Source organism: Lepisosteus oculatus, unplaced genomic scaffold (assembly GCF_040954835.1).
Source record: "Lepisosteus oculatus isolate fLepOcu1 unplaced genomic scaffold, fLepOcu1.hap2 HAP2_SCAFFOLD_62, whole genome shotgun sequence".
In the NCBI taxonomy this organism is placed as follows: domain Eukaryota; kingdom Metazoa; phylum Chordata; class Actinopteri; order Semionotiformes; family Lepisosteidae; genus Lepisosteus; species Lepisosteus oculatus.
The window spans coordinates 900,801-913,486 of record NW_027168171.1 but is presented as its reverse complement, the minus strand read 5'-3'; the positions used below and the strand labels follow the sequence as shown (position 1 = coordinate 913,486).

The 12,686-nt window shown below is 42.0% G+C and overlaps 5 non-coding genes across 5 annotated transcripts; 2 read left to right on the top strand and 3 right to left on the bottom strand.

The window, feature by feature from the left end:
- Positions 1–18: 18 nt before the first annotated feature.
- On the top strand, positions 19–182 carry LOC138231862 (U1 spliceosomal RNA). The gene has a single exon (XR_011186825.1). It is a non-coding gene; the product is annotated as a U1 spliceosomal RNA (small nuclear RNA).
- Positions 183–818: 636 nt separating this feature from the next.
- LOC138231849 (5S ribosomal RNA) lies at positions 819–937 on the bottom strand. Its single transcript, XR_011186820.1, has one exon. It is a non-coding gene; the product is annotated as a 5S ribosomal RNA (ribosomal RNA).
- Positions 938–2,229: 1,292 nt separating this feature from the next.
- On the top strand, positions 2,230–2,370 carry LOC138231970 (U4 spliceosomal RNA). The gene has a single exon (XR_011186928.1). It is a non-coding gene; the product is annotated as a U4 spliceosomal RNA (small nuclear RNA).
- A 5,367-nt stretch (positions 2,371–7,737) lies between these two features.
- Positions 7,738–7,808, bottom strand: trnag-gcc (transfer RNA glycine (anticodon GCC)). The gene has a single exon. It is a non-coding gene; the product is annotated as a tRNA-Gly (tRNA).
- A 4,403-nt stretch (positions 7,809–12,211) lies between these two features.
- On the bottom strand, positions 12,212–12,353 carry LOC138231990 (U4 spliceosomal RNA). The gene has a single exon (XR_011186948.1). It is a non-coding gene; the product is annotated as a U4 spliceosomal RNA (small nuclear RNA).
- Between the last annotated feature and the right edge of the window lie 333 nt (positions 12,354–12,686).

Genomic DNA, 12,686 nt, shown 5'->3' with positions numbered 1-12,686 from the left:
CAGGGGCCTGTTTAACTTATACTTACCTGGCAGGGGAGAAACCTTGATCAAGAAGGAGGTTCACCCAGGGCGAGGCTCGGCCATTGCACTCCGGCTGTGCTGACCCCTGCGAATTCCCCAAATGTGGGAATCTCGACTGCATAATTTCTGGTAGTGGGGGACTGCGTTCGCGCTCTCCCCTGATGTGCTTGGTCCAAAATCAGATACAGGAGGGTTAGGACACCACGAGCTGCGTGGCTGCGGAAGGATCCCGGTTCGACAGGAGTGGACGCCGCTGCTGGTTCTCGCTGGCTTTTAGTTAGGGGTCCGGAGAAGCATCTCAAGCTAGTTCCACTACTCCTTCCGGATGTTCATTCCCTTTTCAAAGTCAGTCGTTTTGCTGTAGTCTGCGTTCTTTAGGCTGATTATCGAGGTTAGCCTTTATTTGGTCATGGGGGGCCTCGGTACTGTATGCTGAGTCTAAAGACAGTTTCACCCGTTTTCTGATTGCTCGGTTCTGTACCAGTGCAGACATGTCAAACAGTGAATGGCTGTACCTCTATTGTATCCGTGCTCAATGAATGAAATCGGTAACAAATGAATATATGTCTAGTTATACGAAAAACGAGTGGTTTATCGACTCATCTTCATTTGCAGATTTAGAGGCAGCTTCGATATTCGTTTTACAGACGGGTTTTTTTTTTTGAATATGGGTCACACACATGCCACAGCAACAAAACATCTCTAGAGATGAGGCTATAGATCACCTTTCCATCCTGCAGGTTTTCCTCCCAAAGCCTACGGCACCAACAGCGACCCCTGCTGGCCGGGAGAGCAAAAGCTTACAGCACCTGGTATTCCCAGGCAGTCTCCCATCCAATTACTAACCAGGACCGACGCTGCTTAGCTTCCGAGATCAGATGAGATCGGGCGTGTTCAGGGTGGTGTGGCCGTAAGCAAAAGCCCCAGCGCCTGACTCGCTACTTGAAGCTGTGTGTGGCGGGGGTTCTGCGCCCCCCGAGCGGGACTGAAGGATCGTTCGTGTGCAACTCTTTGGAAAGGAGCTGCTTTCCAAATCGCATTGCGTGCCTGGATGTTGGCGAATGCGCTCCCTTGTGTTGGCTCGTCCCGCACTGGAGGAGGACAAACAATCTGCACGGAAGAGCACCAGGCAAGTCTTCAGTGCACAGCACTCTGGAAACATTTCGGGGCTGTCTCGTGTTTATTTCAGCACGTAAAGCGCACCGGTCCAACATATCGGCCGGGCGCGCGGCGCCTCCGCCCTGTTGCTGCCCCTACAGCTTCTTCACTTTTCCCTTTAGTTGCCATCGATTTTTTTGTAGTGCTATACATATACGATTGAGGTATCTTAGAGTTCTCCTTCGAAGACCCAGCACTCTCTTTTCTTTTCCCAGTGTTACTCATATCGGACTTTTTAAACCTAAAAAAAAATCGTTTTTTTTTCTTTCAATTATAACTGAAGTTTAAACAACTAGTGTTAAGTCCTTATTTTTCTGTAGTCAAAAAAAGCAAAAATTAACATTCAGGTCATGAAAAACTCAAAAAAACTCCCCAACCACTAAACTTTACCTCCCACCTGAGCGCCATCTTGAACGCCCCTACCACCAGAGAATGCTCACGATTTCGGAAGCTGCCTCCGGGACGTGCTGATTCCACACATCCTGAATAAATCATGATATTGTTAGTTGCTGTAGCTAGACGTTCAAATGAGTTTCATGGCCAGATGGACTGTTTCCTCCAGCGGTATAATAATGCAGTGAGACAGCACGATGCCTGCAAGACTATTTCACGCTAAACGCCACAGATTGTGTTTGTCCGTTCGTGTCAGTCGTCCCGCAGCCACGGGAAGTGGGACACAAACATGCTGCAATGCTTTCAAGACGTTAGGATTTGTTTGTGCAACATCCAAGAAGAGTACTTGTGGCTTGAATGTGAACTGTACGTGCCCGCCCCCTTTCCTCTGTAGTGCATGAGTTCCTCCCGGCATGCCCTTCGTCATTGTTCTGTCATCTTGTATTTAAAGGGTTGTATTTCTGCTGCTGAAAATAAGCAACGGTTTTCTCACAACGCCCTTTGTTCCCAACGGAGCCCTTGTCTGTCATGAAATTCTTCAAAACCTCAAGCTAGAAGAAGAAGAAGACGACAAATATGAAGCGTTATAGCAACGACATGCCATGAGACGATCGATAACGATTTCCATAGGATCCCCGCGGTTGCCCGGCAACCGTCAGCTTTGCGCAGTGGCAGTATCGTAGCCTGTGAGGTTTAGCCGAGGCGCGATTATTGCTAGTTGAAAACTTTTCCCAATACTCGCTTCCACCGGTTTGCAATACAATCGGCGAAAGCAATTTTTGACAGTCTCGTCAGAGACTGAGCAAGGTGTTTAAAGACAGATTTGGTCACGGTGATATCATGGTAGAAAGAAACGAGCTTGTTACGTGTCAACAGAAACGCTCTTTAGCTCTTTCAGCTTTATGCAGAGAACAGCGTCTGTCGAGATTACTTTTGTGTCAGCGCGAAACGCCGTGTGCTGTCAGTATGATTTCATATTGCTCATAGCGGCGCCTGGCTTTTGTCTGTCAAACGTTAGGTTGCGCTTCTTCATGCTGCATCGTCGGCATGAGTGGAGCATTTTAAACGTCTGTACTTACTGCGCCCCATAAGAAATCGTTTGTCCCCATTCAAAAGAGATTGTGCGATGTCCTGCAGCGTTCGCAAAGCAAACCTTTGACAGTTTGAAAAGAGGAATTTATTCTGCTTCCTGTGCGTGCAGTAGTTACAAAGTTGAACGTCTTTACACGATCTGCTGCAGTTTTCAGTGGGTGGGCTTTGTCAAATGGCTTGGAAAAACGCACTGTGTTTCGGCTCGGGAAACATCATGAGCAGTGTCCTGCATGTTTTCTTTGTATAGCTGTCTTTTAACGCATACAGAATTCATTCGAAATCATTGATTTCTCCAATTAACAAGGGTCCCTTTTTGAACCTGCCAGAAGCATTCTTTCAATGGAACAGATTTACTCCGGGGAAGGGCAGCATGACATTGAGAGTAGCTCAAGCTTTCAGCACCTTTATCTGACTGCATGTATGCAGACACTGCTCAGAATCCCCTGTAAGATTCTCCTTCAATTCCGTTTTGCAGTGCTTTAGCTCTTTCAAAAGGCTTCGCTTTGCTAGTCACAATCCAAGGCTCATGACAGCATTTGAAAACATTCGCAACTGCGTTGGCCAGGAATCGAACCTGGGTTAACTGCTTTGAAGGCAGCTATGCGCAACACTGGCTCGCTCCAGAATAAATCTCACGTCGAGGGCATATTTTTTTCCATTTTACCGTGAGTCGTGCTCAGCTGCACAGAGGAGAGAGCAGAGCAATGAGGTCACGGGGACAGGGGAGTCACACGCTGGCGGTTTGAATACGCGGAAGATCACTGAGGGATCCTCAGTATATGGACCCTCCGTGCGCCATCAGTCCGCACTCCGGACTCTGAATCCTGCCATCCGAGTTAAGATCTCGGCGGAACCTGAGGCGCAGTTCCTTCTTAAAACGTAATCTGGTGAGCATTTCTAGAATCGTACTTGTATAGATGCAGCCTTTAATGTGTTGCTAGGTTAAAATTGATGACTTCTTGTATTTCAGTAGGCAACTGCCCTCTTGATTTCGGATTTAATTTCTTTATTACAGGGGCGCTTTTATGAAGACAGAGTCATGTTCAGGTACTTTGCTTGATGGAGGAAGCTCATTTCGGACTCTGTGATCTGCTCACCTGGAAAGGTCTGCTATACTACTACAAGAGATAAGTAGAGTCTGGAAGAAGGGACAATTTTATGATGCTTTGGAAGATAATGTTTTTTTTTCTTATACTGAAAATGAAAGGTAGTTGTTTCTATATGGACTCAGTCTTTGGAATTTGTATATTTATATATTTCAGTGAACCCTCAGCCATTCCTTCTGTATTGTAATTCAATTTCTCTTTTAAAATTCCTTCCCCACTTCTAGGACCTGCAGTTGCTAAACTCCACAATGGCTTCTATTGGAAAGTCTGTGACTGAGACCAAGTAAGTGTTCATTATGCTCAAACTATGAGAGAGAAAATTAAGGATAATTTAAGAAATCAGTCTTAGCTTGTTTCTATACACAGATGGTATTATTTATTTTCAAAGGAAACCCGCGAGGATTCCCCTGGTGTGCAAGATGTGCCTGAATACTCTTGATCAGCTTCCTGCTCACTTGAAGAGGGCGTGTATGAAGCACGCCACGGCAGTAAAGATCAGGATGGCCTCTCAACAGGCGAGGGAGGACATGATGAATCACCTGAAGAACGGGGTCATCGTGGATTACCACAGAATAGAGATCGTGTCTGGTGAGGCAAAGAGGATAGTGGTTGTAAGACTGCTAGAGTCCTTGGGCCTTTTTGTACATGGGAAGCCTGAAGACACATTGGCAAGGTGAGATATTTTTAATCTGTAAGGCTTCTGTAGTTTCTTTTTGAAATCATTGTTACAACATATTATGTAAAAGCATGTTGAAAAGAATCTACCTGCATTCCAGCGGCCCTGAGCAAGAGGCCGCTGTCCAGGAGGAAGAGATGCCAGAGGCTGCTCTAGAAACTGAAACAGAAGCGCATAAGGAAGGGGAAGATGTGAGCTCTGAAGAACTCTATCAGCAGTAAGACTTTTTTATTTTTCAGATGTATCTATTTTTTACTAAAATTCTAATTTGTCTTATAGGTATAAAATGTTTAAACCGGTGTTTTATATCCTTACAGGCCCTGAGTAGTTAAAAAGTATCAGCAGGCCGGAAGAGAGTGGCCCAAGCTGGACTCTATAGAAAGCACTCCCTGGATGCTCCTCTCCTGATTGGATTCAAACAGTACCTTACCAAGGATCTGGGAGTGGCAAATTATTCTCAGGAGGTATTTATTTTTTAAAGGCATTTAAAATTAAGCAATGGTATCTTCATTGTAAATGTTTTTATTTCTTAGCTTAAAATTCACCCATGTGAAATGATGTCAGCCATAAACATCATGACTCTATATTTCCTACCTGAATCTATTCTACTTAAATTATTACATTATACACAATTTGAGTTCATTTTAAAAAGTAAAAGGTAATGAAAGGAATGCATTTTCATAAGAAAGATAATACCGATATGCATGTGATAATCTTCCTTATATCATGTAGTGCATCATTTGGACACTTTGTGGGCTTCAAATACAAAGAAAATCATGTTCTATGGTACAAGATAAATACAAAACTTAAGCTTCTTTATAAAGCATAAGCAATCATTTATTACATCGCTTCTTGAATTAAATCTTTTGACAAGAGGTAAGACTTCTGTTACATTTAAACCCATGTTTAGCTGTGTTTTTTAGATTTAACTGAACCAATTTCTGTGTGTGATAATGTCCTTGAATTCTGACAACATCACACTAAATTACATGATATAAAACAGCTAATGTTTCTAGAGATAAAGTTTCTGAGATGCTTCTAATTACTTTTTATTACCAGGGACAGTTTAATTCACCTTGTACAGTACTGTAAGACCAAGATACTTTTTTTAAAAGTTATTTAACATTTTATAGAACTTTGTCTACTATGGCAACATGATGTGCTTGGTGAAACTTGGAAAAATACTGCTTGGCCACTTATCTTAAGATAAAGATAGGATAAAGGTTTATCTTTTGCACCTACCTGACCCCCAGGGAAGGCCAATGCTTTCTAAGTTGATGGTTCCCTACAGTAGACTGTACTTTAATTTCAAAGGTAATGTATATTGACCCAAATCAGTTTTGGAATCCAATCTACTGACGAGATGGAGCACATCCTTTTTTCAGGATTTTAGCATCATACGTTTGGTATATTTAGTCCCTAATGCTGAAAGAAATGATCATAGAACATTTGGACACTTTGTGGGCTTGAAATACAAAGCAAATCATGTTCTATGGTACAAGATAAATACAAAACTTAAGCTTTTATTTTAATTAGATTTGTTTATAAATCATAAGCAATCATTTATTACATTAATATATGTGAAAATAACATTTTAGCATCATACGTTTAGTATATTTAGTCCCTAATGCTGAAAGAAATGATCATAGAACATGACATCTAACCTTACCTGTGGTGTTTTTAATCCCTATTGCTCAATGCACGGTGAAAGCATTCCATACATGTGTCTGACAATGAGGAATGGGCCCCTGAGACAGTCATTTGCCTGTTTCACAAATGATCGTATTTTACTAGAGATTCTGTTTGGGATTCAGATGTGCATTCGGACAGCAATCCCTTTCAAGAAATGATACGTTCTGGATGAGGTCAAAGGTGCTGGAACACTGTATCTAGGATGTGTTTGCAGAGACTGTGTGTCTCCTGCTTCAACGCAGTGATAAACAGATGTGCTCCTTTAATTTATTGGTACATGCCCAGGGCAGTAAGCAGTCTGAGGATTTATTTCCAGATGGCATAGAGCAGTGAAGCAGTGAAGTAGTGCAAAACACTGGATCATTATATTATTAGAATCTATTCTACTTAAATTATTACATTATACTCAATTTGAGTTCATTTTAAAAAGTAAAAGGTAATGAAAGGAATGCATTTTCATAAGAAAGATAATACCGATATGCATGTGATAATCTTCCTTATATCATGTAGTGCGTCATTTGGACACTTTGTGGGCTTGAAATACAAAGAAAATCATGTTCTATGGTACAAGATAAATACAAAACTTAAGCTTTTATTTTAATTAGATTTGTTTATAAAGCATAAGCAATCATTTATTACATTAATATATGTGAAAATAACATTTTAGCATCATATGTTTAGTATATTTAGTCCCTAATGCCGAAAGAAATGATCATTTGTTTAACATGCACGGGTCTGTCTCAAAGGATGCAGTACTCCTGAAGGGTCTCAAACCCTACATTTCGGATGCCTAGCTGTATCCCTCACATGTGGCACCTCAGAATGACTTCTAACCTTACCTGTGGTGTATTCAGTCCCTATTGCTCAATGCACGGTGTACATACTGCATACATGTGTCTTGAGAATGAGGAATGGGCCCCTGAGACAGTCATTTGCCTGTTTCACAAACAGGGACCTGGACCTAGACCTGGCCCGTACAGGGCTCAAACCCGCGAACTTGGCGTTATTAGCACCACGCTCTAACCAACTGAGCTAACCGGCCTCACGACAGTGCTCCTCTCTGTGCTGCAAAAAATCAAACTCAGGGAATTTCTTTTGTCCTCCTTTGAATAGAAAGCCGTGTAATTCAGTGTACGGGCTTTCTCGTGCAGTTTCATGGTTCTTGTAACCCAAATCCTACACTGGCCTGAAGTGCCCCCCCATTTCACAGCATTTTTCAGCTGATTTAAAATGTACCTAAAGGAGAAGCATTATTGAAGACCATCAATTACCAAGAGCTTTTGTCAAAGGTTTTGGTGGTCATTTTGAATGACCACAGAGCGCTGTGACCTCGGTTTTACATCTCATCCAAAAGACAGCGCCCTTTTACAACACAGCATCTCCGTCACTATACTGGGGCATTGGGACCCGCACAGACCTCAGGGTGAGCGCCCCCCCGCTGGCACCATTAACACCGCTTCCAGCTGGAAGCTTTGTTTTTCCCTGTAGCTCATCCTCATCCAGGTACTGACCTGGCTCACACCTGCTTAGCTTCAGTGGGTTTTCAGTTGCGAGTTGCAAGGGGATGCAAGTGATGGAGCCGCTCGCTGCAAAAGCCACTGCATTGGCCGGGAATCGAACCCGAGCCTCCCGCGTGGCAGGCGAGAATTCTACCACTGAACCACCAATGCTCAGTGCCTGGACCTTCAAAAAAGACGCTTTTTTGGTGCTCTGTGCAAAACGCGTTGACATCTGCTTCCAGCTGCAAAATGCCATTTGCGGACGCTGAGGAACTTATTTCCAAGGCAGCGGGTACAAGCGATTGGGCGTTTTAAAACCACCAGGAACAGCAAAGAGGCGCGCTTCTTTGCTTGTGCCGAAACACACCGACTGAAGGCGGACAACGTAGTCGGCAGGATTGGAACCTGTGCGGGGAGACCCCAATGGATTTCTAGTCCATCGCCTTAACCACTCAGCCACGACTACAGCAAGCCCCACTGCCGCTGCGTTCTTGCTACAATCTTACCTGGATCGCGAGGCGCCGGCGGAAGCCTATTTCAAAGTCGTTCTCCGTTTCAAAAAAACATTTCCAAAATACAAGCCTTGCAGACAGACACGCCTCAGAGGACTTAAGGGTGGCTTCATGTCGGAATGATAAAGTCTCCCCGTCCGGACATGAAAATGCCACTTTGTTACACACAAAAAAAGAATCAACAACAGAGAAATGCCCACAAGCATTTGAAAAGCCGCACCACGTCGCACTTGAAATAGCTCTTACATTAGTGGTAGACACAGGAATCGCCTTTTTATTTACGCTCTTACCAACGCGATGGAAAGCAAAACAAAGCAAAGCAGAGCAAAACAAAACGAACAAACGAAAACCCTCACGTCCCGCACTTGCATATAACGCCGTTACGTGCCCAAGCGGTATTGTAGTCATCCTAGCACTGCACCCCGGGTCGTACGGTATATGGGAACGAGCACACGCCACGAATCGTCTCGAATCACTCCCTACAGCTGTAAGGCGCCTTGAAGCGTGCACCCCCAACATTCTTCTTTGCGCATCTGTGAAAGGTAAACTCTTGAGCAAACTCTGAACCAGCTCTAAGGAAACTAATCCGATTAGACGTTACTTTGACTCATCCTTTAAGGGACCCTTGTTAATTGGAGAAATCAATGATTTCGAATGAATTCTGTATGCGTTAAAAGACAGCTATACACAGAAAACATGCAGGACACTGCTCATGATGTTTCCCGAGCCGAAACACAGTGCGTTTTTCCAAGCCATTTGACAAAGCCCGCCCACTGAAAACTGCAGCAGATCGTGTAAAGGCGTTCAACTTTGTAACTACTGCACGCACAGGAAGCAGAATAAATTCCTCTTTTCAAACTGTCAAAGGTTTGCTGCAGGACATCGCACAATCTCTTTTGAACGGGGACAAACGATTTCTTATGGGGCGCAGTAAGTACAGACGTTTATAAAGCTCCACTCATGCCGACGATGCAGCATGAAGAAGCGCAACCTAACGTTTGACAGACAAAAGCCGGGCGCCGCTACGAGCAATATGAAATCAAACTGACAGCACACGGCGTTTCGCGCTGACTCAAAAGTGATCTCGACAGACGATGGTCTCTGCATAACGCTGAAAGAGCTAAAGAGCGTTTCTGTTGAGACGTAACCCATTGGGCAAAAGACGTATAATATACGTCTATTAAACGCATATCTTATACGTCTAAATGTGGTCTACAATTCGTCTAGAATGAAATTCTAATATACGTCTAAAGTAAAACGTCAATTATACGTCTATATTTAGACGTTCATTATACATAAATGGTTGGAGTTCTATTATACGGATACATTTAGAGGACTATTATACATATATGGTTGGAGTTCCGGATAACTTTAGAGGTCTATTATACGTATATGGTTAGAGGTCTATTATACGTATAACTTTAGAGGTCTATTATACGTATATGGTTAGAGGTCTATTATACGGATAACATTAGAGGTCTATTATACGTATATGGGTAGAGGTCTATTATACATCAAAGATAGATTTTATAGGTGTAGAAACAAGTAAAACAAGCCAATGATTAGGTTTAGAAATGTATTCTGAAAATACACATTCACACCTGAAACATATGTATTTCAAATTATACATTGTATACAATCAATCAACAATCAACATATGGGCAATAATCATAAAAACACAACTAGTCTTAAACTTCAGCTACAAATTCTGGTAACATGGCAATATACAGTATAGTAATGACAAACACAAAACTAATTACATTAACACACTAACTCAAAACCACATTTTGATTCAAATATACATTTTAAAATGTACAACTTCTATATTTCCAAGAAAAAAATATTACATAAAATATAAAATATTACAATGGAAGTTAAGACGATTTTTGTCCACTATTTGCAAACCCTGTCTAATTGTCCTAACAGTTAGAACCAAAAACCTATTATTTTCAGAGTCCAGATCTCTTGGCCCCCTGCCTTGCATATGCATTCTTCAAGTAACACATTGCGTGCTCCTTTATTTCTTTTTCTGTTGATGTAGGGTGGGACTTCAGCACCGCAGCTAGGAGAAAATTATATAATATTACTTCCCAAATAAATGATGATTAATATCTTCTTTAGTATAATCTAAAAAATGAACGGTTTACTAAGCTCAAAGCTGAAATAAATGTATAAAATTTGGCTTGCATCATAGCAGTTGAGCAATAAAGTCTGTCCTAATTAATGAGTACCCAAAGTTTGAAAGTACAACATAGAATAAGAATAAGAGAAACGGCAAAACGATTTTGTGTCATCTTCCCCATTCACACTATTTTATGTGCCATTTTTTTGCTTATTCACATACTATTTTAATCAAAATAATATTAAGAAAGATCTGTATGTATTCAGATAGTATTATTATTGTTCATACTTACTCGTCAAAAGAGGATTGCTGAGATATTTTCGGATATACTTCTACGTTTGAAAAACGTGTCCAAAATGGTGACCAACGAATACTAGCAATGCATTGTGGTATATAACCGGAAAATATGCTGGGTTCGATATTTTCTCAACGTATGCGTTTATTAATGTTGTCGATATTATGGTTGAAATTTAACATTGATAATACATCGCTGCTATGAGCTGATGTGCAATTTTAACGCATGCAATAAGTAAGGATCGGTCACTGTTGTATGGTATTATATATAATGACATTATGGAATAGGATGGGGACAGGCCTGGCATCACGGGGGGAGGGGGGAATGTCGCCCCTTCAGTTTTGGGCAAAAAGTTTTACCTAACTTAATTTGCACCCTAAAAAAATAGTTGTACTTTGTCAATGGTCAGACAACACTAAATGACACGAACAGTCACTCAGTCTGTTTGATGGGCAGAAGGGCTATCCGTCCAGGAACTGCGCATATTATTGAGTGTCAACATTACGATCCTGTTTGCTCAGGTGGACCGATTCCTTGCAGTAGTTTATCATTATACTTAAAATCGTTATATAACTAGGACTAGTTATAGCAGTCTGTGCTTTCTGTTGGTTTTACAACATTTTTTTCTTAACGATTCAGAACGTCCATGTAGCTGCAAAAATGAACGCTTATGGTACTTTTCGCTCCAGGCAATACAAACCTTGAGAGTGACGAAAAATGTGAAACTGAACTTCATCGCAAATACCAGATTGCTAGTCGTTATCTTCTATCATGAAGCACTAATCAATGGCATAGCTGCAAGATTTCATTTGGGTAGCTGCACCGTACAGCTCCGTTTCAACCGAAATATCACTCCCCCCTCAGAATTTCAGACACCCCCCTACAGATTTTTCCTCGGGCACCGCGCACTGATGGGGGACTTTTGTCAAGAAAATAAAAATAGAAACTCTATAGGCACTCAAACATTTTACTGTTTTTTTTCAGGCAGGTGGCAAGACCCCCTCAGCAAAACCCTTGTATGCCAAGCTGTGGGCATTGATCCGTCGAATATACGTATATTTACGGCGAAATTACGGCTATACGTATATATACGTCGCCTCGACGTATAATCAACGTCGAATTGCAACCGTAAAATCGACGACATGAATAAACGCATATATAACGTCGAAAAAACATCTAACACAGTGCCTGAGGCTTTTTACTGTATGTATCGTGTGTGCCGCAACTAGGAGTATACGGCACTCTGCACAGTGTACGAAGTAAATTATTTTCGCAGTAATTAATTTATTATATTTACTATATTTATTATACACGTGTAAATTAATTGCTGCGAAAATAATTTACTTCGTACACTGTGCAGAGTGCCGTATACTCCTAGTTGCGGCACACACGATACATACAGTAAAAAGCCTCAGGCACTGTGTTAGATGTGTTTTCGACGTTATATATGCGTTTGTTAATGTCGTCAATTTTACGGTTGCAATTCGACGTTGATTATACTTCGAGGCGACGTATATATACGTATAGCCGTAATTTCACCGTAAATATACGTATATTCGACGAATCAATGCCCACTGGGAACAAGCTCGCTTCTTTCTACCATGATGTCACCATGACCAAATCTGTCTTTAAACACCTTGCTCAGTCTCTAACGAGACTGTCAAAAATTGCTTTCGCCGATTGTATTGCAAACCGGCGGAAGCGGGGTATTGGGAAAAGTTTTCAACTAGCAATAATCCCGCCTCGGCTAAACCTCACAGGCTACGATACTGCCACTGCGCAAAGCTGACGGTTGCCAGGCAACCGCGGGGATCCTATGGAAATCGTTATCAATCGTCTCATGGCATGTCGTTGCTGTAACGCTTCATATTTGTCGTCTTCTTCTAGCTTGAGGTTTTGAAGAATTTCATGACAGACAAGGGCTCCGTTGGGAACAAAGAAACCCGTTGATTCTTTTCAGCAGCAGAAATACAACCCTTTAAATACAAGATGACAGAACAATGACGAAGGGCATGCCGGGAGGAACTCATGCACTACAGAGGAAAGGGGGCGGGCACGTACAGTTCACATTCAAGCCACAAGTACTCTTCTCGGATGTTGCACAAACAAATCCTAACGTC